Source organism: Arvicanthis niloticus, chromosome 12, assembly GCF_011762505.2.
Source record: "Arvicanthis niloticus isolate mArvNil1 chromosome 12, mArvNil1.pat.X, whole genome shotgun sequence".
Classification (NCBI taxonomy): domain Eukaryota; kingdom Metazoa; phylum Chordata; class Mammalia; order Rodentia; family Muridae; genus Arvicanthis; species Arvicanthis niloticus.
This window is the reverse complement of record NC_047669.1, coordinates 39,732,545-39,760,207: the sequence shown is the minus strand read 5'-3', so window position 1 is coordinate 39,760,207 and position 27,663 is coordinate 39,732,545.

Genomic DNA, 27,663 nt, shown 5'->3' with positions numbered 1-27,663 from the left:
GTGTGAGGGACAGAGAAAAATGTATTCAGTGTGGCTTCATTGGGAACAATAGATGACTTCAAGTATGTCTCCAAGAGGCTGACAGAAACATTGTGATATTATATAAAAAGAACATAAAGGAGAGGGTTGGAGTTTTCATAGTTGACAGATAAGGTAAACCATGGCAGGCTAGTGGTTGGATTCATCTTTATCTCAAGTCTAGGACAAAAAGAAACTGGACAGAAGTTGTTATGTCTCTGATCCTATAATCAATGCAGCTCCCATGGGATGGTTATGACTGTCCTAGGATTTGATCACTCCCCCATGGCTAAGTGCCCTTGTTTAGGGGGTGATCTCATCATAGAGTAGTCTATCCTGCAAGGCTCAATGTTGCTCGGACAAAGTTTAAGTTTTTGTTATAAAGATAATAGTTGACCACACCTATCATACCTGGAATTTTAGGTAACTGCAGAAGGAAATGACTCAAAAGAAAAATGTTAAAGAGACAAAAATTGTATTGGAGAGAGACAAAGCAGGATTAGGTAGACCTGCACCCTATGGCATCCTTCAGTTTCATGTCCATGCATAACTAGTTATCATTGGACTAACTCATGCAAATAAACTCAGCTTTAGTCACAAAACATGAGTAGGCTGATATTTGTGCCTAGATGGAGACACACATTTATGGGGGATATCATATGAAAAGTGAATATTTTGCTTAAGGCAATTTCTACTTTATTTTATATAATTAGCCACGTGTCTGTTCTTATGCCATGTACCATGTGCAAATCCAGTGTATACTAATTTTCTGCCAATATTCTGGACAATGTTAAGCTATAAATGCATTTGGTAGGCCTACATTACTTTTACGTGAATTTGAAGGAATTGTACTGTGGGGTTGATAATGACCTTCCAAGGGGCAGTGGATCACTCTTTTGATTTACTGACATTGCTCTTATTACAATTACATCTTGATTTTCTGGTGATCAAGAGCTCGACTTAGCCAATAAGGTTTTTGCCATACCTAGTTTGGCATAGAATGATTGGTTTAACCACTTGGCAATTAGAGATATTGTCAAGCTTTCTCCACTGAGTTCACAGATAGCAATAGAACAATAAAGGCAATATATAACACCTCAAGGAAAATTAACTTTGCTTGGAAAGATAGAGGGAGATCTGTATTTGTAGGGCTTTTTTTTTTTTTTTTTTAAATTTCAGTAGCTCAAAGTAATTTCAGTTGAGATAATCTGTTTGAAGGAGGTTACTTCTCTGTAAAGACATTAAAATGTTTACTCTTTGGGTTTATACCTAACTGTGTGTGTGAGTGTGTTTGTATGTATGCATGTATGTATGAATGTGTATGTCATTAACAATGAGAAAACCAAGGAGATACCAAAGATAAAACTCAGATTTGAAGTCTCTTCAGATAAACATATTATTGTCAAAATATTTCATTTGTAAAAAAATGATCTTAGATGATGTAATACATCATAAAATTCTGAGGACTACAGGGGGTTTTTTTTGGCTACCAGTCCTCCTAGAGGATTAATGTTTTACACATGCGCATAGCCCTAAGCACAGAAAAGCAAAGCATTACAGGTTTGGTTAAGAAAATTTAATAATTTACACATGCAAACCTTTCTATAGTATTTCACGGATACCAACTTCAGCTATGTAGCAGCACTTCACAATACAAGCATAAGTGTAAGAAAGAAAACTAGCTTGATTTGGTATTATTGCGTCTATCTTTCTCCTAACCTATGTAGTTCTCAATTACATTGGCTTAAGTGGTTTTGTTTATTTGCTTGTTTGTTGTTTTGCAGAAATGTATAGTGTGAAGATCTGTTGAACTTCTAATATAATATGACTGAAAACAATATGTCTATTTTTTCTGATGCTTAAAATAACTTGCAAATTATAATGACAGAGACTATCTCCGTACTCCCCTCCCCCCCACACACCTTTTCGCTTCTGAAACTTTCCAAAGATGCCCAGAGGCTAATAAACGATGGGTGAATCTCATAAATATAATAAATATGTAATAAGTAGCTAAATAAATAATAGATATATAGCTTTGCTATTGACTTTCATAGGAGATGTGTGTATAGAAAGAAGGATACAGGTTGACAGTTTTTAGAGTGCTTTATAAAAGGAACCATTTAAATATAATATATTGCTATTATTCTAGAGGCAAATACTTCCATATAAGTAAAGGGCTTGTCAGCATTTCTATTGGAAGCTTTCATTTTAAGGGCATGTAACTCAACCTTAAATTGTGCTGTCAGCTGAAATATGGTATAGAAAGTCTCAGTGTCATTGTCAGTCTTCTCAGCATTTGCAGTCACAAACCTCATTTTCCCACACGTGGACATTAATATAACGCAGAAGTCAGTAAGTCAGTAATTGCCAGTGCTATCAAATCTTATACATCTGAATAAGATAATATTTCCTAAGAAACCAAGGCTGCCGACACCACAGAGCATATATAAATAGATTTTTGTGCCTCTGTTTTATGTCACTGTTTTGGTCAAATATGATGTGTAGGTGGATGCTGTAATGCTGGCTTCCAAGTCATTTGAAGGAAAATAATTATGCCTGGGGCCCTGGAAAAATTTCAATTTTGAACTAGAGATGTGAGAGTATTAACAATCACGCCTACTGAGATGAACTATCTGCTGGTGACATTTAAAACTAGCCTATTCATTTCTATTCTTTATGGGCTGGATGTCTATTTCAGGGATTTATGGCAAACATCTGATCCAAAAGTAGTTATGTTCTTGACAACAAAAAGTGATAAAGAAGCTGTAGAGAGCAATGAAAATTGATGGAGATAGAGAGTGATAAACAGCAGAAGAGACCCATTAAGGACCAAATGATTGGTAAAGCCTGAGGAGAAGGGACTGAGAGCTAAATTGGAGAGCAGGGTGATCATTTCACAGGTGCAATCAACCAGCCATTCCCCCACTGTGTCTGCTTTGTTCTGGCTTGAAATCTGAAGGTTAGTTATTAGAGACTGGATCTGATGCTATTTTGAAGTTGTGAGGAGTATAAAAAGACCCTGACTTGTGTTTTCAGGGAACTTCATGTAATAAAGTCCACAACTCTCAGGCACAAAGGGTTTCCTTCTAGGATGGAACAAAATAAAAATGGATGCAAATAAAAAAAATATGTCTCCTGATGGCGTCTGTGGTGTCTAATGAGCTCTGAGTTTTTGAAGCCTAGCATGAGTTTGTATTATAATATGGAGTTCGTTTTCATTTTCAAGACTGACAACATAACATTTTGGTGTTTTAGATGTGACATTTAAGGATGTGCTTTCCTTCCCTTTGAGCAAACAGCAAGAGAAGCAAAGTCCTGTTTGCTTGTTATGTTCATCACTACAATGCAAATATAGCCAGAATGGGGAAGCCTTCTGTTCCCTTTTCACAAGCAGAGAGAGAGAGAGAGAGAGAGAGAGAGGAGAGAGAAGAGGAGAGAGAGAGAGAGAGAGAGAGAGGAGATATGTTTTTCAAGTTTGTTCTTTTAAGAATGTATACATCTACAGAAAGAGTAAATGCCCTATTAGAAATTCGGGTTTCCAAGAACATATTCTTGATATGAAAGCATATTATATCATGTGCTATAGGCACTGTCAGCCATGCATATGTATGATATTTAGGATTGGTGATTGTCCTAAGAATTAAATATGTTGATTTTTATTCTGCTAGCTGCCCACCAACTAATACAGCCAGAAGAGTTTTATGAACTTGTTTTGAAAATATCAAATATCAGGATTCATAGCATTCTTTAGTTTACAAATGAAGCTGTTGACAATTGCTTTAATTTAAAGTATTTTCAACTTTTTCTCATATGACACATTCTCCTTCTCCTCCTCTGTTACACCGCTAGGGTTAGGCATAAAACAGGTTCTCAAGAAGATTTTTCAGTGTGCATGGAGAGACTGATGTGAGCGTGCATCTTTTGCATAGCATCTAAAATGGCATGCCAGTGTTTTCTGTTTCTTTTACTGTAATGTGCGTTTGCCACCCTCACAAGCATGAGTGGACCTGTCTCAATGGAAAACGTATATTTGATTTCTCATGAACACTCAGGGTCTGTAGCAATGTGAGCACAGATAAAACAAGTCCTTCGTTCACCCAGAGTGGTCAGCACAAAGGTGGGAATGTCTGCAGATGCAACATCCTTTGCCTAGGGCTAAACTGACTGACATTAGAACTCACCCAGAACTAATGGGCTCCTAGACCGGGAAGCACCTGCATGGATGGACAGACATTCTCTAGGTAAAAAGAGTCATAGGAATACGGATGTTGTTGGGTGGTCCCAGAAGAAGATGGACGCCAAACACTGTGATTTAGAGCTGGCATTAGGGATCAAGCAGCTTAGGGTTTTCCCACCTGGACCCCCTCCTCCTTGGCATCTGTCCCCTCAAAGGTATCTATCTGCCAGATGTGATTTATTTCCTCCTCACATCAAGTCACACGAGCAGGAATTGAATAATTTTTGGCACTATTGATATCTGTTAATTACAAAGACATCACAGAAATCCAAATGTTTTTGGTAACAGTGTAATGATTTTCCTCAGACTGAACATGTACTAAAAATGCCTGATCATCTAACTGTCTGAATGCTCATTCCATATTACTAAGGGACTAAATTGGTACCAGTATTTGGCATTTAAATTTCCACTCTGAAAGCTTTATTTTCTTTGCCAGTATCGAACGGAAAAAATAATGTAAAGAAATATTCTATATAACTCAAAGTTAGAATCCAAAATTTAAAAAAAAAATGAATTGGCATATTGCTTCTTTTATTTTGAAGTAATGTTTAGAGCTTCCAGGATTTTATGGTCTATGTATATTAATTCATGAATACTTCTGAGTATAGGAAAATAAAAATCTTTTCACTTGGACCACTGATTCCCCAGTTGCCTTTCATCTTCTCTGTAGACATTACCAGAACTTGTCTGTGTAAAAGTGACCCTCATGAACTGTACTCAAGACCTGAAAATTTCACCTCAAGGTAAAACTGAAAATAGAAAAAGCATCTTGTAGATATGTCAAACATGGGGGATGGGTGGCTCTTTACTTCTCTCTTTTATTATTCATTGTTATATTGATAGGTCCATTCAAAGAAAGCAAAAATGATGTATGAAAATTAATCCTATAGTATGTTAAGGAAGAGTCTCTTCTGGATTGAAAATTAATGTATTCTATACTAACTTTCAGCTGAGAATTATTTTTCTCTATTCTAGATATAATGAAGTCTGTTCTGGAGGCTTATGGATTTCATAATAGAAATGCATTTAACAGAGACATCACGTGAGACTGTGGATATATTAACAGGCCTGAAGCCTCCAGAATAAGGGACCAATGTGATCTCCCGAAAGTAGGAGAGAAAGACTCGGATGTATATATATTATAAAAAAGTGTTCAGATAAAAGAACAAATATATGTTTTCTGTATTGCAGCCAAACATTTGGAATTATTCAGAAGATGATTTGTGTGGCTGTCTTTACAATGGAGTTAAATTGATTTCTTATTTTAGCCACCACAGTGGTTCAGCCTCACTCCTTTTTCGTTCTAAAAATGCATCAGTGTATCAGTCAGCTGCAGAGCACTTGACTCTGTGTGTGAGCCTGCTATGAGATTAGGCAGGGGAAGTGTATCAGAACTGTAGAGCACAGATTTTTGAGAGTTTACAATGATCTGTGTCCTGGCAAGGGATGCAAAATATAGGAAGTATATCCAGGTGCAGTGAGTCTCCCTACAACAAGATTCAAGTTTTACTTCATTTGTTCGGTCTTGTGCCTGTTTGTCCATACTAAGCTTTGGATGTTTATTTATAACCATCATATGCTTAAATTTCATTGTTAGAATTCTAGCTTATTAAATGATCAAAGGCAATAATGGTGCCTTAGCAGGGAAGACAATTAAAAACAGAGCATAATGAAACTGAAGACAGTCAAAACAATCTTCCTTCTTATTAACTTGCACAACTGCATGTGTGTCGGCAATCACAGATTAAAGAAGCAATTAGTCTGAACAGGGGAAATGCTAGGCTGATACTTAATTGTGTCAACAGATCCTGAGCCGGAGTCTTCATTTTTGATGTGGCTGCTAGCAGTATTGCAAAAGTCTGTTCTATCATAGCTCATCATTCTAATCAAATTGAAAGAACTAATACTGGTAAATTGCATCCCTATGTCATAAATTTACGTTTTTAGAGATTTATGAACCCTCAAGCTCAGTGACACAGTGATTTATATCATATGTGATTAAAAGCTGAATGGCTTTATTTGTCTTAATGTTGTTTACAAAGAATTAGACTCTTACAACAACAAAATATCAAGAAGAAGCATGTCGTGCTTTCCTTCACAGAGAACATCTGCAGTGCTTAGGGACTTTTTTATATGGGTAAGTGAGTGATACCAAGGTGAAAGGCCAGAGTGGAAATTCAGCTCTGTTTGCTGGAATATCATTTAGGACTATTTAATGAAACAAATACAGGAGGAAAGTTAAGGCATTTTTTTTCTTTTCAAGTCAACTATATTTTTTAACTATTTCAATCTTCCATTCCTTTTTAAGTAATTGAGCCCAACTTTACACAGACTCATTTTACACACACACACACACACACACACACACACACACACACACACAATCTCTCTCCCTCTCTTACATATGAACCTCTATTTAATTAAAATCTTTAGGTTAGAAATTAGAAAACAGCCTTTCCAGGTACTTCTGCTGTCCTTATGTTCAATGGCTCCAAAAGATCTAATTGATGAAGCTGATTCTGTGCAGATTAAGGCAGCATCAGAAGGAGCAGGTGGTGGTGGTGGGGGGAAGCTGACAAAAGTCACGAGGTTGTGAGTGCTGAGTTCTGCTGAGCAAGCTTTTCAGTGTTGTGGAAGGATCCTTTATGTTTACTTGCAGTAGAAAATATTACAATTCCATTCCAGGGCTTCTTCCCCAACTTAGACCATTTTGCTGTGAAACACACACACAGAGTGTGTTTTAAATAGTCTTAGGCAGCCTAATAGTTGGGTAGCTGCCTACCCTCCAGGCTGTTAAAATCTACCTTCCTATTGATATGCCCATGTTATCACTTACTGTTTACTATATTCCATCTAGGATGCTCTTAACTCCAATTAGGCAGCCCCCCTGGGCCTCGTTCTCTTGGCCCTGATCCCATGGCAGCTCTCCTTTTCCTTCCTTCATGTTTTCTTCTTCTTCCATGGTGGCTTCTTTCTGCTCTCCCTTCACTTGGTACCCACTAGCCAAACCTAAACCACACCTATGACTCTTCTGCTCAGCTACTGGCTGTTCACATCTTTTTTCACTAATCAGAATTATTTGGAAGGGCAGGGGGTCAGGGGGTACATGCATACTTCAGGTTTTGGGGGTCTCACTTAGCATTACAATAGACAGTAAAAAACAAAACCTCAACACATACTGGTCTTTCACTTAGGAAATATTCTTATTTATAACAATTCACTTGGGGTGATTTTTCCCACCTTTGATGGAATCTTCTCTTCACACTAAAATTTTTTTTTTTTTTTGAAACTTGGCAGAATGCTTTAAAATTAGAAATAAAACAAACTGTCAAGAGGTAGCTAGGACACTCTTGAAAAAAAGCAGAGTTTTTTTTTTTTAATACATGATTAAAATGTACTCTAAAGACATAGCAGTTTAAACAGAATAATTTCAGTCAAATATAAATAAAAATGTTTAGATAAATTAGCATAAAACACCTGGAAATGGAAATATTGTGGATGTTTATTATTATTAGAAGTATTATCTAATGTTTTCATTAGATAATAGCTGTAGTTAGTTAACCTTATTGTCAGTTAAGCGAAAAAATGCATCTGTGTTCACATAGTTAAAAAAATTAAGAATGATTATATAGATAATTATATAGTTATATAAATAAGGAGAGGGTATAGATAAACTCCTGAATGGATTCAAAGAGAAAATAAGAAAAAATAAATTGAAATTTTGAGAGATAATGTTCAATAAACTGAAAAAAAAAAAAAACTCAGCAGAAAAGCTCAGGCTTCGACTGCATCAAACTAGAGACTAGAAATTAGGGTTTCTGGATCTCTCTGGCTAGCGAGCCTAGCTTATATGGTGAAATTCCAGGCCAGTGGGAGACCCTGTCTCAAACCAAAGGTGGAAATCTAGTTTATGAAAAGCCCATTACTGGGCTGGAGAGATGGCTCAGCCGTTAAAGGCTAGGCTCACAACCAAAAATATAAGAAAAGCCCATTACATTAACTGTGGAAAAGGCCATTTCCCTAATACTAGGAATGAAACAAGGTTGTCTATTTTCTTCATTTTCCATCAATGTGGTCTCTGACCTCTAAGTAACACAAGTAAGATGACAGAAAAAGATTTGAAGGGATACAAATAAATAAGTTGATTATTCCTATTTACAGACGATTCATGATTTTGTACATATGAGAACTTAAAGACTACACCATAAAATTAGAATTAAGAAGCACTTTCAGAAAAGCTGTGTATACAAAATCTAAATATAAGTATTAGTCCAAATCATTGTATGTCTTATATATACATAATAGCATATGTGTAACATATACATATATATGAAAAGTTCTAATGACAGTCCCATTCTCCACACACACACACACACACACACACACACACACACACTCCTAATTAAGAAGATGAAAGAACCTAACAAGGAAAAATGTCAAATACTGAAGAAATTGAAGAATCATCTAGAACATGGAAAAACCTACCATGTTCAGAAGTCATCAGGATTAATATAGTAAAAATTAATATTATCAAAATTTATCTATAGATTGAATGCAATCTCCATCAAAATCTAAATGACATTTTCCCACAGAAACAAATACAATACAATCCCAACATACACAGGTATCTACAAAGGATTCCAGACAGGTGTAGCGGTCCTGACCTACACAGAGACTCTGTCTAACAAAGAAGAGTCCTGGCAGTTTCACAATTCCTGATTTCAAGTTAGGATACAGAGAAATGAGCATAGATAAAAAAAAATTTCTCCATAAAATAGTTGCCCAAGAAATCCAACCACATCTTAAGAAGACCATTCAACATGAACAATCTCACCTTATTCTAACAGAAATCGGCTTGTTACTGTCGTAAAACAGGAAGGATGAATGGATGGAATAGGAGACCGAGAGTTGAGCCTCTGTGAATACCACCGCTGATTTTGTTTTGAGAGAAGAAAATAAGATTTATTGAGTCAATACCATAATAACGAACCACATGACTCCAACCTTACATAGAAAAGTTTGAGAACTCCCTGAAAGGGAAGAAGATATTTTTTTTATTGGATATTTTACTTATTTACATTTCAAATGTTATTCTCTTTTGCGAGTTCCCCTCCACAAACTCCCTATTCTATTCCCCCTTCCTCTGTTTCTATGAGAGTGCTCTCCCACCCACCCACCCACTCCCACCTCACTGCCCTGGCATTCCCCTCCACTGGGGCATCGCATCGTACCTTCATAGGAACAAAGCCCTCTCTTCCCATTGATGCCAGATAAGGCCATCCTGTGCTACATATGCAGCTGGTGCCATGGGTCCCTCCATGTGTACTCTTTGATTGGTGGTTTAGTCCCCGGGAGTTAGGGAAAGGACTGAGGGAGCTGAAGGGGTTTGCAATCCCATGGGAAGAACAACACTATCAACCAACCAGACCCTCCCCACAAGAGCTACCGCCACGGATTTTTGATAAAGGTACCTAAAGCATGAATTCATTTCTTTTATCATTGCTGCCACAAAATACCCCACAAACAGCAAGTGAAGTACAAGTTTGTCTCAATGGGTAGAACATGCTGTCAGGAACAGGAGCTCACCTGCAGTCTGGAAGCAGAGAGTGCTTCAGCTCACTTCTTTTCTTTGTATTCAGCCTAAGGCCCAGGTCTGGAATGCTGCTGCCCATAGCTACATAGCTACTGTAGGTCATCCTACCTGCATCTTAAATAACCTCCATTACAGACATAACAGAGACTGGATTCCATAGTGACTCTGAACCCTGTTAACCATCAAAATTAAACATCACAGCATACACTGGATAAAAAAGACAACCTCAAGAAAACAGTGCTGAGAAATCTGGTTATCCTGATGGAGAACAGTGAAGCCATGAATCTGTCTTTTACCCTGTACAAAATAAGTTCAAAATGTCAGAAAATAATGTACTGCAAGACTTGAAGCCATCTGAACATCATGGGAAAGCACTTCAAAATATAGGAATTCAACTTTTGAAAGGGACTCCAGTGGCTCAGGAAATAAGACCAATAACTGAAAAATTAGGTTGCATGTATCTCAAAAGCTTCTGCACAATGTAGAAATCAAGGGAAGAAACAGTTTATAGAAAGGAAACAAATATATTCTAGCTATACATCTGACAAAGATATATAAAGAACCTTAAAAGGCAATTACCAAGTATTAAATATACAAAGAGCACAACCAGTAAATGGGCTAATGAAATGGACAGTTCTTTAGAGATAAAGTAAAAACAACCAGTATCATGTAAAAAATGGTCAATACTCTTAGCCATCACGCAAATGAGAATTAAAAATATGGTGGGAATCAGCATTAACTGATATTTTTATTTTATGGTTAATAAAAAGAAACTAATAAGAACTTGTGATAGCTGGTCCTTGAAATAGTGGCATATTGCTGAACGATAATTATGTTTTATTTTGATCTTATCACATTTTCATCTGAGAAATGTTATTGAGGAGTTTTAAAATATAAAACATGCTCATGCACACAGACTCTATTTGAAAAATTAAAATACAATAATTATTTATGGCAGCTCAATTAAAATTAATGTTCCAACCTATGCAATTATCCAGAATAGGAATTTGTTTTTAAAACTCTCCCATCATACATATGAATTCTCTGTGTTAATTTGTTTCATGGGTGTCTGTTTTGTACTTAAATACTCTCAGAAGTTATAGTTGCCATAACAACAGATATTATTCTTGTAATATTTTCATAGATGATAGAAAATATGGACAGAAAATATGAAATAATAGATGTAAATCATTTACATTGGTATTTGTATGATGTCCTCAAGAAGACAGGCATCTTTAGAATAGAAACAGCATATGCTTAGTTAAGAGGTCTGATTCTTAGAGCCAGATTGTTCCTGTCTCTGCATTTCACCTTGCCCTCCCAAGTACTTATCAGATGAGGTGGTGTCAAGATTTCTAAGGACAACTTTGTTGTCAATTTTGTAAACTTTATAATTAATTAAAGTTAATTTTGTTAGTTTCTCTCTATTCACAGCAATGGCATTATTCTTACTGTGTTGTATTTTATTCACTGCTCTTTTAGATACTGTAATTTAATACACGGTGCATGTCTGAAGGAAAACAGATGTAAATTCATTGTTTTCATGGTGGTTGGAAGAAAACACATACTAAAATGCCTGAGCATTTCACAAGACATCTCAGCAGCATTTACAGTCTAAGAGTCAAGTAACTACAAAGGTGAAAAGTTAGACATAATTGAAAGACTAGAGCATACTGTTTTATTTGCTCGCTTTCTTGGGAATTATTGAAGTTTTTAAGATTTTTTTGTTTGTTTATTTATTTATTATTTTTGTATTTATGTAGTGGTGACTCAACAGAAAAGAACATGATTTTAGAAACTGATTGTGATTTTTCATCAGGACAAAGTTAGGGTTAGGTTAGGGTTAGGGTCAAATACTTGATAACAAATCTATAAAATTGACATCATCATCTCTTTTTTACAGATGGATCAATTGAGACATGTACTAGTTTTTTAAAAAAAATTCCTAAAGTTCATATCAACTGTTTTGCTCGGGCTATATATAAACTTAGAATGAAAGACTAAATAGTATATTTATTACTCAATAGTCTTAAGTGATAAATTCATTTTCAAATAGCCATATGTATGCTGAATAGTACAGAACACAGTGAGTGCTCAAGACGATGATTATTTATTATCTGAGGAGGGAGATATAAATGGTGATCATTAGCAGTTACTTAATTTTTATAAGCATTATTTTCACTTATTAGTTGAGTTCCTGGCAGGAAACAGATGGCAAACACAGGGTAATTAAAGGCAATTTTTAAAAGGTACTAATTAAAAAGTTGTGGGAAATGTTGAGAGAAACCAAAAGGAGATGATGTGCCACCTCTGGGATGACAGGAGCTGATGCTCTTTGTTATCAATACCAAGTCTCAAAACAATGCAGTCAGAGACACAAAAGGACTGTAGGTGAGGATACAGCTGTGAATGCCAAAGACAGTCTCTGGTTTTTCAATGAGCGCTGTTCTTATCCTATGATGTCAACCCTGGTCTTTCTCTTTCTACAGTTTTTGTTTTCTGTGGCCTCTTAACAGGCATACCCAGCAGCTGGGTAAAAGAATCTATAGAAACCAACCTCCTGGGACCTAGAGAGGGTGTAAAGAATTATAAGAAAGATCTGTTGGTTCAGAAGACATCTCACGGACTCACTTTCTGAAGAACAGATTTATTTCTTTATATTTCTGTATTGATATGAAGCACTCTGGAGAACCCCACGTAAAAGTGCGAATGACTGTGACTGTCTGTGATCTCGATGAACCTGGCTCTGGAAAGCAAGAAATGGTACCACTGTCTAGTAAGTGTCAAAAGGTTGGAGCTACATTGTCAATTTGATTTTAAAAAGTACTCGAGAATTGACTTTTGCATTTGAAAACACAAAAGAGGTCAGAAATGGTGTGGATAAATGTCTAGACCTGTTCTTAGGTGAGTGAACATGACTCTGGAGGGATGAGAGTGTGGATTCGTTATCACTAAGGTCTGTGTTAGACCTTAAGACTTCACGTGAGTTCCTCAATGTCACAGAGAGGACAAATAGTATCAGAAACATTCCATTCATTTCCTATTCGTACTAAACCACCTTCTCAAGCTTCTTCCTTTCTTAGAGCCTAAGAATGCTATAAAGCAATCACATTCACAGTGGCCATGAATGAAATACTACACTTGATAGTTAATGCTCTCAAAAGCACATATTAAGGATGGCATTATTGATGGTCTTAAATACTTACTGGCATTTGATCTCCAGGTAGTGAAGCATTGTATAAATCAGCAGAGATATCCTATGTGCTAGGTCTAAAGTTTGCGTTCGTGTGCTATAAATCACAGGTGCCATTTTACATCCTGTGCTTCCCTGCTTGAAAAGCAATTTATTTTTGTCAATATTAATGTAATTGCCACTTATTTTTGTAGATGAAGTATATGTGCCTATCTATATCTGACATGAACAAGTTTCTCCTAGATCAATGGAAGCATGCTATTGTATTTCTTTTCTTTTTCTTTTTTTTTTGTTTCTTTATAAAAGATTCAAAGCTTATCGCTAAACTTTTGTTATAAACTGTTATGAACGGTGCTCATTTCAATAAGTTCTATGTTTTGACCAAGTATAACATTTAATTGATCAAAATAAAGGGTGGAGTGTTATCATTTAGTGAGAAAAGAATCAGCCACTTCACAAAATGACAAAATGAAGCAATTCCCACAGGGCACCTGAAGTTCTTTGGATGACTTAATCTTATAGTTCCAGGAATAAATAATCGGTAGTGTCTTCTTTCTATGCCATATTTGCTTTAATAGCTAACAGTGGTATTTGATCAAAATATTAAAAGCTAAGAAGGATCTCAGAAAATGCTGAAGGAAAACTTCCTTTTATTAATAAGAATATGTGGAAATTCAATTTCATAACTCAGTTTAGCTGGCTTTTAAAATATTTCCCTGTTGCCAAGGGAGCTTTGTGGTAGGTGTAGAAATCAGCTTAGAGCAAATTCTCAGAACAAGCTTTTATACAACAGCAATCACAGCATTTATAAGTGGCGACCCTTTCCATATGGAAGACAAAGGAGCTAGAAGTGAAAATGGCATCATTCCTTCCACATCAGACACCTTAATTAACTGGTTCGTAATCACAGTCGTGGCTCCAAATGAGTAAAAGAGCCTTTTCTCCTTCTGAATGAAAAGGCACGGAAGGTATGCTGCTGTCTGAGCAATTCATCACCAGCAAGAATGTTCTGAAGGAAGAGCTGCTGAGCTCAGATTATCCTGAACTTCAGCTTGCAAGAGCAGAGGTTGTAGGCGGATATTTGCAGGTTTCTTAGACAAATTTGGAACATGTGAATTTTCTGTTCTCCTTATTTTAAAAAAATTAATTTTACTAATATGGGAGATTTAGTGAGGCACCTTTTGTTTTTATTTTAATGTTGAACTAAAAGGATACTCTTTGTTGTACTGAATAAGTTATAGAACTTTGATATTGAAAAGCAGGATTAACAAAGTTTATGTAAATTTACCTAGACTGAAGCAGCAAACACAGGGCCTTCACTGATCTTCATCAAGTCTTTTGTGTCTATATTATGGCTTCCAATGGCTTAGTGTTTTTAATGGGACTCCCTAGTGTGGAGCAAATGGACTTCTGATTCTTGTGTCTTGTTGTGGGCTCTTTTCCTGAACTTCGATACAGAACTTGTTATTCTTTCTTTGTTTTTTTTTTCTTTTATTGAAAATACATCATTTTCTCACATCATATATCCTGATTACAGATTTTTCTCCTTTTGCTAACTCCCAGTTTTTCCCCACCTCCAATTTATATCTCCTCCCTTTCTTTCAGTGGAGAACAGACTCCACATATGTTCCACATATACTTCCTCTACAAAAATAAGTGGTGATTACATTAATATTGACAAAAATAAATTGCTTTTCAAGCAGGGAAGCACAGGATGTAAAATGGCACCTGTGATTTATAGCACACGAGGGCAAACTTTAGACCTAGCACATAGGATATCTCTGCTGATTTATACAATGCTTCACTACCTGGAGATCAAATGCCAGTAAGTCCTGTCAAACTTCAATGTGTTATCTAATTATATTTTATTTTGTTATATTTTAATATTATCTCTTAGGAGTCTGTTCTCCAGTGAGAGACAGAAAGAGGGGGGATACAAATTGGAGGTGGGGAGAAACTGGGAGTTAGCAAAAGGAGGAGAAACAGTAATCAGGATATATGATGTAAAAAAAAGAATATATTTTCAATACAAGGAAAAGAAAAAAAAAAGAATAACAAGTTCTGTATGTCAGATTGAAGTTCAGGATTTAAATTGCTAATTGGGATATGTCACCTATTTAGAACAACTTAAGGATTTTTAAAAATATTAATTAGTTCCACAAACTTTTAAGAAAAGGAGAGGAAGTCAAAGGTCACTGAAACATGATCTTTAGGATCTGAAGAGGTGTTCTGGCCTATTAGTCAGCTCAAGGTTTGAAGCCTATGGAAGGGTAGGTCTTAGGAATTGGCAGTCACCAAGACAGATCTTCTTTCAGAGATATCAAAACAGAGGTTCAAAGTCCCTAAGAAGTGGAAAACTTGCTGTATCTCCCCAGGAATCTTCCAGAGGTAACTTCTGAATCTAAGAAAAGCCTACCCAGGGGTTGCCTGGAAGACTATATGGGGGAAGTAATTTAGTTTTCTTGTTTCTTTCTAGTCTCAATATCCTCTCTCCCTCACCCCTCATTGGCTCCCTCACCCTTCATGGGCTCCCCCAACCTCTCCCTCACCCCTCATGGGCTCCCCAACTCCCAGGTCTTACTCCTACTTCATTATTCTTTCTAAAATCTAAAAAAAAAAAAAAAAAAAAAAAAAAAAAAAAAAAAAAAAAAAAAAAACCTTAGCAATAAGAAGAAAAATTTGGATAATTTATTGCAAATGAAATAGATGTTTCTTGACCAGCATCTATTAAATGCTAGAACTAATGGGTTCTGTGTTAAGGTGATTCTGTCATTGTCAAAGCTTGTTTCAGATTGACTACCTGATGAAAGGGGACAGAAATGGTGAGGGGGATGTTCTTTGGTGCTCTGATGACTACCATCATCTCCCTATTTAGACTGACTAGTCAGAACACAACCTAGGTTCTTTAATTCATAGAATCAAATTGTCATGATTTTACAGATTCAAAAAAAAAAAAAAATCTCAATAGTAGGACAACCTTTAAGAAAAAGGTTACTATGAACATAGTGGAGCATGTGTCCTTGTTATATGTTGGAACATCTTTTGGGTATATGCCCAGGAGTGGTACAGCTGGGTCCTCAGGTAGAATTATTTCCAATTTTCTGAGGAACCGCCAGACTGATTTCCGAGTGGTTGTACCAGCTTGCAATCTCACCAGCAATGGAGGAGTGTTCCTCTTTCTCCACATCCTCGCCAGCATTTACTATCACCTGAGTTTTTGATCTTGGCCATTCTGACTGGTGTGAGGTGGAATCTCAGGGTTGTTTTGATTTTCATTTCCCTGATGATTAAGGATGTTGAACATTTCTTTAGGTGCTTCTCTGCTATTTGAGATTCTTCAGTTGAGAATTCTTTCTTTAGCTCTGCACCTCATTTTTAATTGGATTATTTGATTCTCTGGAGTCTAATTTCTTGAGTTCTTTGTATATTTTGGATATTAGCCCTCTAGTGGATATAGGGTTGGTGAAGATTTTTTTCCTAATTTGTGGGTTGTTGTTTTGTCCTATTGACAGTGTCCTTTGCCTTACAGAAGCTTTTCATTTTATGAGCTCTCATTTGTCTATAGTTGATCTTAGTTCCTAGGCCACTGGTGTTCTGTTCAGGAAAGTTTCCCCAGTGCTGATGTTTTCAAGACTTTTCCACTTTCTCTATTAGATTCAGTGTATCTGGTTTTATGTGAAGGTTCTTGATCCAGTTGAGTTTTCTACAAGGAGATAAGTATGGATCAATTTTCATTCTTCTACATGTTGACCACCAGTTGGGGACGTACTGAAGGGGCTGAAGGGGTTTGCAGCTCCACAGGAAGAACAATAATATCAACTAACCAGATCCCCCAAAGCTCCCAGGGACTAAACCACCAACCAAAGAGTACACATAGAGTGACCCATGGCTCCAGCTGCACGTATAGCAGAGGATAGTCTTATCTGGCATCAGTGGGTGGCTAGATGCCCCAGTGTAGGGTGTGCTAGGGTGGTGAGGTGGGAGATGGTGGGTGGGTGGGGGAAGCACCCTCATAGAAGCAGGGAGAGGGGGGGTGTGATAGGGTGGTTGTGGAGGGGAAACTGGGAAGGAGGATAAACTTTGAAATGTAAATAAATAAGATAAGCAATAAAAAATCATAAAATAAAGGAAAGTGTTACTAAATGGGGGAAAACTGCTAATTAAGGTCGAAGTCCATTATGACTAGATAGTCTTGGGCTCAGGGCAACATGAAAGACTTCCTTTCCTCAGCAGGGTTTTTTCTTCTCTGACCTCGTCCAGGAAATTCTAAGTCCACCTAATCGCCTCTACCTTAGGTAACCTCAATTACTTTATAGGACTAATTTTCTTTCTCCTGACAAAACCTGTTCAGCCAGCACCTGAGATTTCTGAAATGCTTCCCCATGCTGAGGCATTCCAGGAACCCTAAGCTCCCATCCTTTGTCCATCCTAGATGTCTCTATCCTCAGTCTCCCAAACTTTATAAGTCTTCAGTCACCCTAAGTAAGTTGATCTACCTATTGACTGTGGGTCCAACTATGGTTTAGTCACCAAATGTACTCACAGGGATTCCCATATCTTTGCTCACACTGACCTCATGATTGTATTGGCTGATGATCCACAAGACTGGGAAGACCCACAAGTAAATATTATGTCATAGGAATAGAATTCTTACAACATCTAGACTAATAATTTAAAATATGCTTAATTGAAATATAAAAGAAATTCTTGAAGTCATAAGGACTAAATAAAAATTAAATGAAGATTATAATTTTTTTTTTTTTTTTGGTTTTTCGAGACGGGGTTTCTCTGTGTAGTTCTGGCTGTCCTGGAACTCACTCTGTAGACCAGGCTGGCCTAGAACTCAGAAATCCGCCTGCGTCTGCCTCCCAAGTGCTGGGATTAGGGCGTGTGCCACCACTGCCCAGCGAGGATTATAATTCTTAAAGGTAAAATCTAAATAAATAAAACGTGAATTCAAAGAACTCAGTTCAAGAGTTTCCTTGAATATCATATTGAGTGCTATCAAAAGATAACAGAAAAAGGTGTTAGAAACATACCAATAAAATAAAAATTTACCAAATAGAAGTAAAACCACTAACATTCAGTAAAAAGTACTGATAATAAATTGCTTTAGAGAAACTGTGGACATTTTAAGGTTTGGGTACAGGCAAAGGTATATCAGGTAAGAAATAAAATCTGTTAATCCTATGACTAATTAAAAAACAGCATGTCTGAACTAGAGTGAAGAGGTAGAGTTAGAGGGGGGAGGGAGATGGAGATGGAGATGGAGATGAAGAGGGAGAGGGAGAGGGAGAGGGAGAAGGAGGAGGAGGAAGAGGAGAGGGAGAGGAAGAGGGAGAATGAGAGGGAGAGGGAGAGGGAGAGGGAGAGGGAGAGGGAGAGGGAGAGGGAGAGGAAGAGGGAGAAGGAGAGGGAGAGGGAGAGAAGAAACACATTGTTTTTTTCAACTGTATGGTGAAAAAGTTCTAATGACTGGCTCATTTACCTCCTAACAATGCTTCCTGGAAATCAGACCTTTAACACGTGGATATGTAGGGTACGCTATAATATTTAAAGTACAGCATATGACAAAATAATTTCAACTCTTGCAATGTCAGAGAACCAGTAGCTATAAAAGCTTAGCAACCATCTAGTAGTAGACCTGTGGGATAGTGGCTAAATGTTCAACTCTAGGACATTCCATAAGTTCAAAATTCAGCTCCGTTATTATTTAATGTAATTTAATTTAATTATACATTAAATGAATGTGGCATATCCTGTCAAACAAATGTTTTCTTTTTTTTTTTTTTTATTTCACTATTAACCCAACTGAAGAGGTAAATCTTCATTTATGTGATTTATAAATCACATTTATATGACTATATCCAAATTGGGCAAGGCGAAAGTTTTGGCACCATTTGATTCTCATTGCTCAGTTGGGCTCAATTTAAAACCTCTTGCATTAGTCTCTGGAGGAGAATTAGACTGGGTAAACAGAATTTTGGATTCTGTATGTGATCATTTCACATAGACAGAGTTGGTCTAGTACTCCACAGTGGGCTCTGAAATTCTTGATTAATGAAAAGCTATGCATGTTACACACAGTTTTTCTGATATGGCACAATGTGCTCTCTTATTCTTGTATTTTAATTTACAATCCTATAGCATTTGGCTTAAGAGATTATTATTGTCACTTGTATTTCTTACATATTTTTATGAAAAATAAAGTACACGTTATACTCTATAATTCAAAGTCATTTTAAGTTTGATATATATCCTTTCTGACATTTGTACTCTAAATATTATACTTTATGATATGTCTGGGGATGTTTGCTACACTTGCTCTTTTTTTTTTTTTTTTTTTTTTAGTTTGCAAGAATGGAATTGGTATTGCTAGTTTAACAAAAATAGAAGTAGAAATGTAAAATGAGAAAATTTCTGAAAAGTATATTTGTCAAAGCATATGTAGATATAAGTTAATAATATTTATAATGACTTAGGTAGTTATATTTACTTTCAGGTTATTGCAATAGTACTTGGAAGGTCAGTTTGTTAAAAGAGTAGATATTTGAAGTATATACAATAAATAGACAGTGGAGAATTCTACCAAGGTGCTGTTTTTAAATTATATTTGTGGTTTTGTGTGTGTGTGTGTGTGTGTGTGTGTGTGTGAATGTATTCTACTGAGGTGTTGTTTTCATGTTAGATTTCTCTCTCTCCCTCTCCCTCTCCCTCTCCCTCTCCCTCTCCCTCTCCCTCTCCCTCTCCCTCTCCCTCTCCCTCTCCCTCTCCCACCACCTCTCTCTCTCTCTCTCTCTCTCTCTCTCTCTTTCTCTCTCTCTCTCTCTCTCTCTCTCTCTCTCTCTCTCTCTCTCTCTCTGTGTGTGTGTGTGCGTGTTTGTAAAATAAAAATAACCAGAGGGAATGGAAGATACCATGAAAACAGGGCCTCAAATTTAATGTGAGCAAATTTAATGTATGAAATCACATAGACTGAGTGGCATGCACCAGGCCTGCATGGGTCTGCATCAGGTCCTCTTTGTATATAATATGGCTTCCAATTTAGTGTTTTTAAGGGACTTGCAAGTGTGCAAATAAGTGAGTCTCTGATTCTTGAGCTTTTTCTTGGGGTCCTTTTTTTTTTTTTTTTTTTTCCTGTTGGTTCATCCTGTTCAAGTTTGATGTGATAGTATTTATTTTATCTTGTATTTTATTTTGTTATTATTTAATAAAAATGAATCAATGAATACCTAGCCGCTAGGGTAAATGTTAAGAACTGAACTGATACTATACCTTCTGAGAGTGAAAAATATCAGTTTTCTCCTATAGAGTGACATAGAGTATAATTTACTGTACACGGCTGGAAAGGCCTTATGTTCAGGAGAAGTCTCCACAGGTATTTTTGTGTATGCTTTTATTTGATTACAAGCAGGTGGGTGTTTTTTGTTTGTTTGTTTGTTTTGTTTTTTATTTTTGGGTGTGGTGGTTTTGTTTTTTGTATTGTGGTTGTATTTTTTTTTTTAAGAGAGAACTCAGAGTTGGATGGGAAGGGGGGTAAGGATCTGGAAGTACATGGGGAAGGGGAAGAAAATGGTCAAGATATATTAAATTTAAAAACTCTCTTAAATATTAAGAAATATATATAAAAGATAAATTTAGGAATAGAGGGGAGAGGTCCCAGAGTAGATTATTTTTATTTCTTTAAGCATTGGAATAAATGTACAATTTGCAATATTCTCAGCAATAAAAAGAGGCAAGCAGCATTAACCAGAAGTTCAGCTTTGTGATGTGAAAATAAAATTCCAATCCCTGTGGGAAATTCTCCCTGATCCTCAGCTGGAAGCAATTCCTTGTTCTTCCTTGCACTTCCAGTGCCTCTCTTAAAAGCCTTTAGTATCTAGCAGTGATTTACAGACACTCTCTGGGGTTTTATGATATTGGGAGATTATAAACTAATTGAGTGGAAGATTTATATCTGATTCTGCTTCAGTCAGGAAGGCAGCACTTATAACAGACAAGCACAGAGTCTAGAGTCAGTGAGAGCCCAGTTTTAAGCCAAGCTAACTTGCTGAGCTATTGCAAGTCATTATTTTTCCTATGCTTCAATTTCCTCACACATAACATGGGCAATGATCATACTTGGGTTATAACACTTAAGAAAGATATCATGAAATAACTCATATTCTGTGCCTGCTGGCTTGTATGTATTTAATGAATGTTGCCTCCATTCTTTCATATTCTTAAAGAATACGCCAGTCGTTTTGCAGCAGTGTCTCTCATTGCAAAGTCACACAGCCAAGATATTTGACAACATGGCTTGTGGAATGTAGTCATAGAGCGCTGTACCTGCCTCCAGCCCATTCATCCAATTTACTCAATGGAACTACAATTTTCTTTTCTCCAGGATGAAATTAAAAAAAAAAAAAAAAAAAAAAAAAGTCCATGATTTTTCTAGAAATTTCCCAGATGAATCGGAATTTTATTTTTACATCAGCTTCAAACATCCAAAAATTTCCAATCATCCATTTAAAAGGGTTTATTTTATGCAATAATTAAAAGAAAAGATCAGAGGTCTTTTTGACTTGTGATTACTTTCCTTTCTTGGCTCAGTTTTGTTGCTGAGTCTTTTCACAATGAGATGGCGGAGGCGGAGCCTAGCTTCATTTCTCTTTCTCTGACTTGGGAATCTGACTGTATAAAACAAATTTAAAAGGCTGAAGAATGGTTAAAATAAGAGAAAAATTTCTGTCTGAGCCTTAGAGAGTTGCTGATAGGGGGCAGATTGCCATGCAGACATCATGTTGAGAACTGAATCTGCCAGAGGGACCAATTTTCTGAAATCGAACAGTACCTCGCAAGGTTTGAGAAATACGATATTGACTAGCCTGCCTCTTGGCCTGCACATGCCAATGGACTTATAGCATTTTAGACCACCCTGATGTGCATCCATTTCTTACTGTTGAACTTGTCTCAGTCCTGCTGGTTACATTCAAAGCATGATAGCTATATGGACCCACTCATTATTAAAGCCCCAGTCTGGTTTCCTTCAGGAGATTGTGTATTTGGACTAACTGAGTCTATATGTTCTGATTTGCATGCTTTTCTGCATTCAAATAAAACTACATTTGCTTTCATTTCAACACTATTGATGATTGCCTTAGTATGTAAAAGTCAAGAAAATAATAATTCCATCAATAATGTCATGTTTTACAGATTGTTAATAAATATTTATATATCTAAGGTATAAACTTATTTTTAGGATAGCTTTAGTAGATTCTTTAGAAAGCATTCCCATGCAGCTTCATCATTCTGCAGTGTTCTGTTATGAATGAGATAATTTCTTTGGCTAAGAGTATTAACCGGCCAGCCATTCACTTATTTGAGTGTTTATAGAACTCTCACTGTATGTCAGAAACTACTCTGAGTGGATTAGTGAAGAAAGGTTTATAGTTCATGTGTAAGAAGTGTTAGTGATCTCCAAAAAACAGAGAGGAGCTGATTCGAGCTAGCTTAGGGTCCTCAGCTCACCACTGTCACACAGGACTGTTTCTGGTGAAGCAGATCCCTGAACATCTATCTAGGTAGCAAGTAAGTCAGGGTGTGAGTGTGCAAGCATATAATTGGAAAGCTACTATAGCCTTTAGCATAATTGGCTGGTGCTGAGAGTCAAATCATAACCTTAATTTCTGCTTCCCTCTGCATTGGTTGTTGTCAGGTAGGGAGTGGGCACGTAACCTGGGGGTGCAGATGTGTTGGAGAAATAACCTGGAGACGCTGATCTTGTTGTGGTTTTAACCTAGAGATGTAGGTCTTGTTGGGTGTTAGCCTAGAGACCAGAGCTAGGCTTGGGTTTTGTTGAGGGGTAAGTTGGAAACTAGTGCTAGGTACAGGCCTGAATTTAGAAGATTTAGCCTCCCACAGAAATATACATTTTTAAAGGAGAAGACAAAACAATAGACATAGTAAGAATTGGAAAAAAATGTATTTGATACCTACTAAGGAAACATGAAAAAGTAGAGACGATTAAAGGATGACTAGGAATGCTCTTGTATGATAATCTGAAATTGCATAGGGTAATTTCTGTAGGTTACACTCAGATAATTACTTGGAAGTCTTCTTATGTCCACAGGGTTACAGTGTTACAGTGTGATACTGTGCCTAAAAGGTGGAATTTCATCTAATGCCCTGACTCTAGCTGTGGCCATGAATTATTTGTTATAGGTACCACACAAAGAAAACACAGGGAAAAAGCATTGCATTTGTTTTGTCTCAAATTTGAAGGTCTTCTGTAGACTGAGCGTTCCTGTGCAAAGATGAAGTCTTTGTATTTTCAACCATTTTATCTACACAGGAGATTGACAAGCACTCCATGTGAGATGGTCTACCATACAGCTTTGCTCAAGCTGCTTGCAAGAAGACTAGAAAATCCAGCTGAAACAATCATCAATAACAGATACTAGTTACCTCAAACCATAGACTTTTGGGGTTAGCAGCTGACGTACTGATATGTTAGAAAGGTGGAAAGGAAGGCTAGGGATTGCCTTGCAAATGGCTGGAACAGCTTGTGAAACCTCTAAAGTAGAAAGTGGCAGAGGTTTCAGGAAAGGAAAGTCAATGAGGTATAGAGGGAGAAGTAAGGAAAGGAATAGGAGAGCCAACTTGATGAGAAGGAGGAACTTGAGTGGCAGCCCCTCGATTATGAAGTCTTGTCTGCAAGTGGCCTCTTCCTCTGGGTGAAATGAAGCGTTGCCCTTCTGAATTCTCATGACCCCTACAGGCAGACCTGTGCAGGGTTTTCCCCCTTTGTTTATTTACTTTTTAACTCTTAACTGGTCTAGTCCTTTGCTCAGCTGAACCTTGAAAGTGGACACTAATTCCACCTGTAGCATATCTCTCCCAGACAGATGGCTAGCCCAGGTATACTTCCCTCTCTAGACTTTGAAGGCGTGATTTATTCGTCACTCTTCAGTATACCCACATTCCCATAGAATCTTTCTCTACATAAATACTTGGGGAAAAGTTTAAATGTTCTCCCTTCTGCTGTAGGAAAGGATGTGGTTCGTAACACAGTAACAACTCTTTTGAAACGTACTCCTGTAATTTCTAGTGTTCCTCTGCATGTTTTCTGTCTCCTTTCAGGGCTGCATAGTGAGGTTCTGCTGTGAACACAAAGCTACTTTTATATTTCCTTTCAAGAGTCTTGAAAGTTCATCCTCCACCCGAGTTAAGAATAAGACATTTAATTATTTGTCAGTGGGTTTTTATCAGGTACATCTGAAGTTGCACCGAACTCTTTGTCTTTTAACTTGGTTCTACAGCCACCTTGTCACATTGTCTGACTTTTCTATGACTGAAATAAAAGGACAGTGCTTTTAAACTACTATCTTCAGAATTATTATTATTTTTGATATTTGTATACCTTCTTTTTCATTTTGACTATTATTCTCCTTAAAAAGTATATTGATATCTTATATGTGTGTGTGTTTGTATGTGGTATGTCCATGTATATGTGTTCACATATATGAAAGCATGTTTGTGTGCAAGTGTGCAAGAACCTGTGTGCATGTGGAGGCTAGTAGTTGCTTTCAGGTGTCTTTCCAGATTACACATACACACACACACACACACACACACACACACACCACACACCACACACCACCACCACCACCACCACCACTTTCTTTGCTAAACTGTTTCATTATTTGAGAATTTCTTGCATTTATGAATGAATTTAAAGGTAATTATGTAATGAATTTAAATCAATTTCACCCTCTGTTTTCCTCTCATCTCCCTCACCACCTGGAGCCCTATTTTTAAAAAAAAAAATTCCTCTCCTCCTATTTTTGTTTCTACTTTTCAGGGATAATCCCCTGAGTTTAGTTACAGTTTCTCCCATGATCATTAGTGGGAATTTATTTAATGGATGAAGGGCAACTTTTCATTGGCAACACTACTGAAGTAAATGTCAAACCTCATGCAACAACTTTTAACTGCCAATACTTTTCCAAGGACAGGTAAAGCCTCATTCATGGGCTGTGATGTAATATTGACATGGATGATTCATCCGTGTTGTAATATTGACCGTTCCAATCTTATGTAGATACTTGCAGTGATTTCATGGATATGATACCTACACCATGTCCAGAAGACATTATTTTTTCTAGACATCTTCCCATCTTCTGGCTCATACATTCTTTTTGTCTCTATTCCCACAATATCTCCTGAACCTTGCAGAAGGTGATATGGGTTTTCTATTTAGGCAAGAGCTTTCTATCATTGCTCACTCCAAACATATTGACCAGTTATGGGTTGCTCCATTAACCACAGCCCACTTCAATTTAAACCTTCTCTGATGAAAACTGGACAGTATTAATCTATGAGTATAAACAAGAGTGTTTAGAAGGCAATTTGACAATATGACTATTTAGCAAAATTATATTAGGATGTTGCCCCTTGGGCCTATACACTCCTCAGCCATAGGCTCTTGATTAGGTTTACAGAAACAAGCATTAATTCCCTTCTGTGCAGAAAGCATTTGTTTTCCCTGGTAACACGTATGCCACTATTATACTAGAGGGAACAGTTTGCCTGGTTGGTCATTATTGCAGCTTGCTAGAGTGACAGTTTGGCAAAACTCTTGATGACTTTTCTTTTTCCAAAGCCTGAAAGATACTTACTGTTGTTATGAAGGTTAGCCAGGCGGGAGGAAACTGCTAGCTCAGATCCATTCTGATTTCTTTATGGCCTAAACCTAAAGTATGCTGTGTTTTCAGCAGTAGAGACTTGCTATATTCTGCTTACCTTAGATGTTGATTCAGTGTCTATCACTTGAACCCAGACTTGCTGATTTGGATCGCTTATCTCTCCAGCTTGCTCTGAAGATTCCTGTCTCTGCCTCCCATGCATTGGGAATACAGGTGGGTCACCATATCTGCCCAGCATTTATGTAGTTTTGGGTCTCTAAGTTTGTACTTGAACAGCAAGCACTTTATCCACTGAACCAATTCTCCTGATGATGACCATAAATCTCTTAAAAAATACATTTTAATTATTGTTCATTTTTTTTTAAATCGGTATAGTCATAAAAAATAAAAGTCACTTATGCCTGAATTCTGAGTTAGATTCTGGGAATAAGAATAAGACAAAGACACAATTCCTGACCCTGAGGAGTACGTGCCAAGTGAAACATTTGAAAGTTAGTTTTAAAGATATTTATAGCATATGTTTGGGGAAGGGTGTCATTCAAATACTTGTAGATGGAAAAGTATAAAAATGAGTTTATAGTTGGGTTATGCAAAAAATTATATGAGGGTATTAATGGCAATAGACCAACAGCTTGAGACATTACTGTTGATTTAGTTAATTTTTATTTGTCTTATTTATTTATTTACAACATAGTTTCATGAGATAACTCAGGTTGGCCTTGAACACTTAATTCTCCTGCCTCAGCGTGCTGATTTCTGGAATTACAAGTGTGCATCAATATTCCTTGACACATAATCTAGTATTTACTCAGTTTATCCTGGATTTGAAGTCTTTTATGACTCTGCTCTTGCTTCAGCTTTATAAGAGGATGGTTACATTAACTCTGGAGTTCATTTTCATATGTGAGAATTCCCAAAGGTCCAGACAATTGGTTTCTGAGGCACCCAACAGGAACACTAAGAAAATCTTCCTAACATCTGACTACACTAAACTGTTATATGTCAGGGTAGAGCTAGATGGAACCATACAGAAGTCAAGTGCCTCTCTCTCTCTCTCTCTCTCTCTCTCTCTCTCTCTCTCTCTCTCTCTTTCTCTTACACACACACACATACACACACACACACACACACACACACAATTGGTTATTTTATTTTTTTATATTTAAAATGTCCCCCTTTCCAGTTTCCCCTCTGCAAATCCCCCATTCCATCCCTCCTCCCCTTTGTATCTATGATGGTGCTCTATCACCCACTCACACACTCCTACCTCACTGCTCTAGCATCTCCCTTTGCAGAGTCATTGAGGCTCCACAGGACTAAGAGCCTCCTCTCCCATCGATGTCAGATAAGGCCATACTCTGCTACATTTACAGCTGGAGCCACGGATCCTTTCATGTATATACTCTTTGGTTGGTAGTTTAGTCTCTGGGAACTCTGAGAGATCTGGTTAGTTGATATTGCTCTTCATATGGGGTTGTCATCTCTTTCATCTTTTTTAGTCCTTCCCCTAGTTCTTCCATCGGGGTCCCTGGGTTTAGTGCGATGACTCACTGTGAGTATCTGCACCTGTATTAGTCAGGTGCTGGCAGATCCTCTTATGTGACAGTCATACAATGCTTCTATCACTGAGTATTTCTTGGCATTAGCAATAGTAGTTTTGGTATCTGCAGATAGGATGGATCCATAGGTGGGGTGGTCTCTGGATGTCTTTTCATTCAGTCTCTGCTCCATTTTGAAAATTGTTGTACCTGAAGACCCAGCTATATCACTACTAGATATATACCCAAAAGATGTTCCAACATATAACAAGGATACATTCTCCACTGTCTATTGTGGCCAGAAGCTGGAAACAACCCAGATGTTTCTCAGTGGAAGAATGGATACAGAAAATGTAATACATTTACACAATGGACTCCTCCACAGCTATTAAAAACAA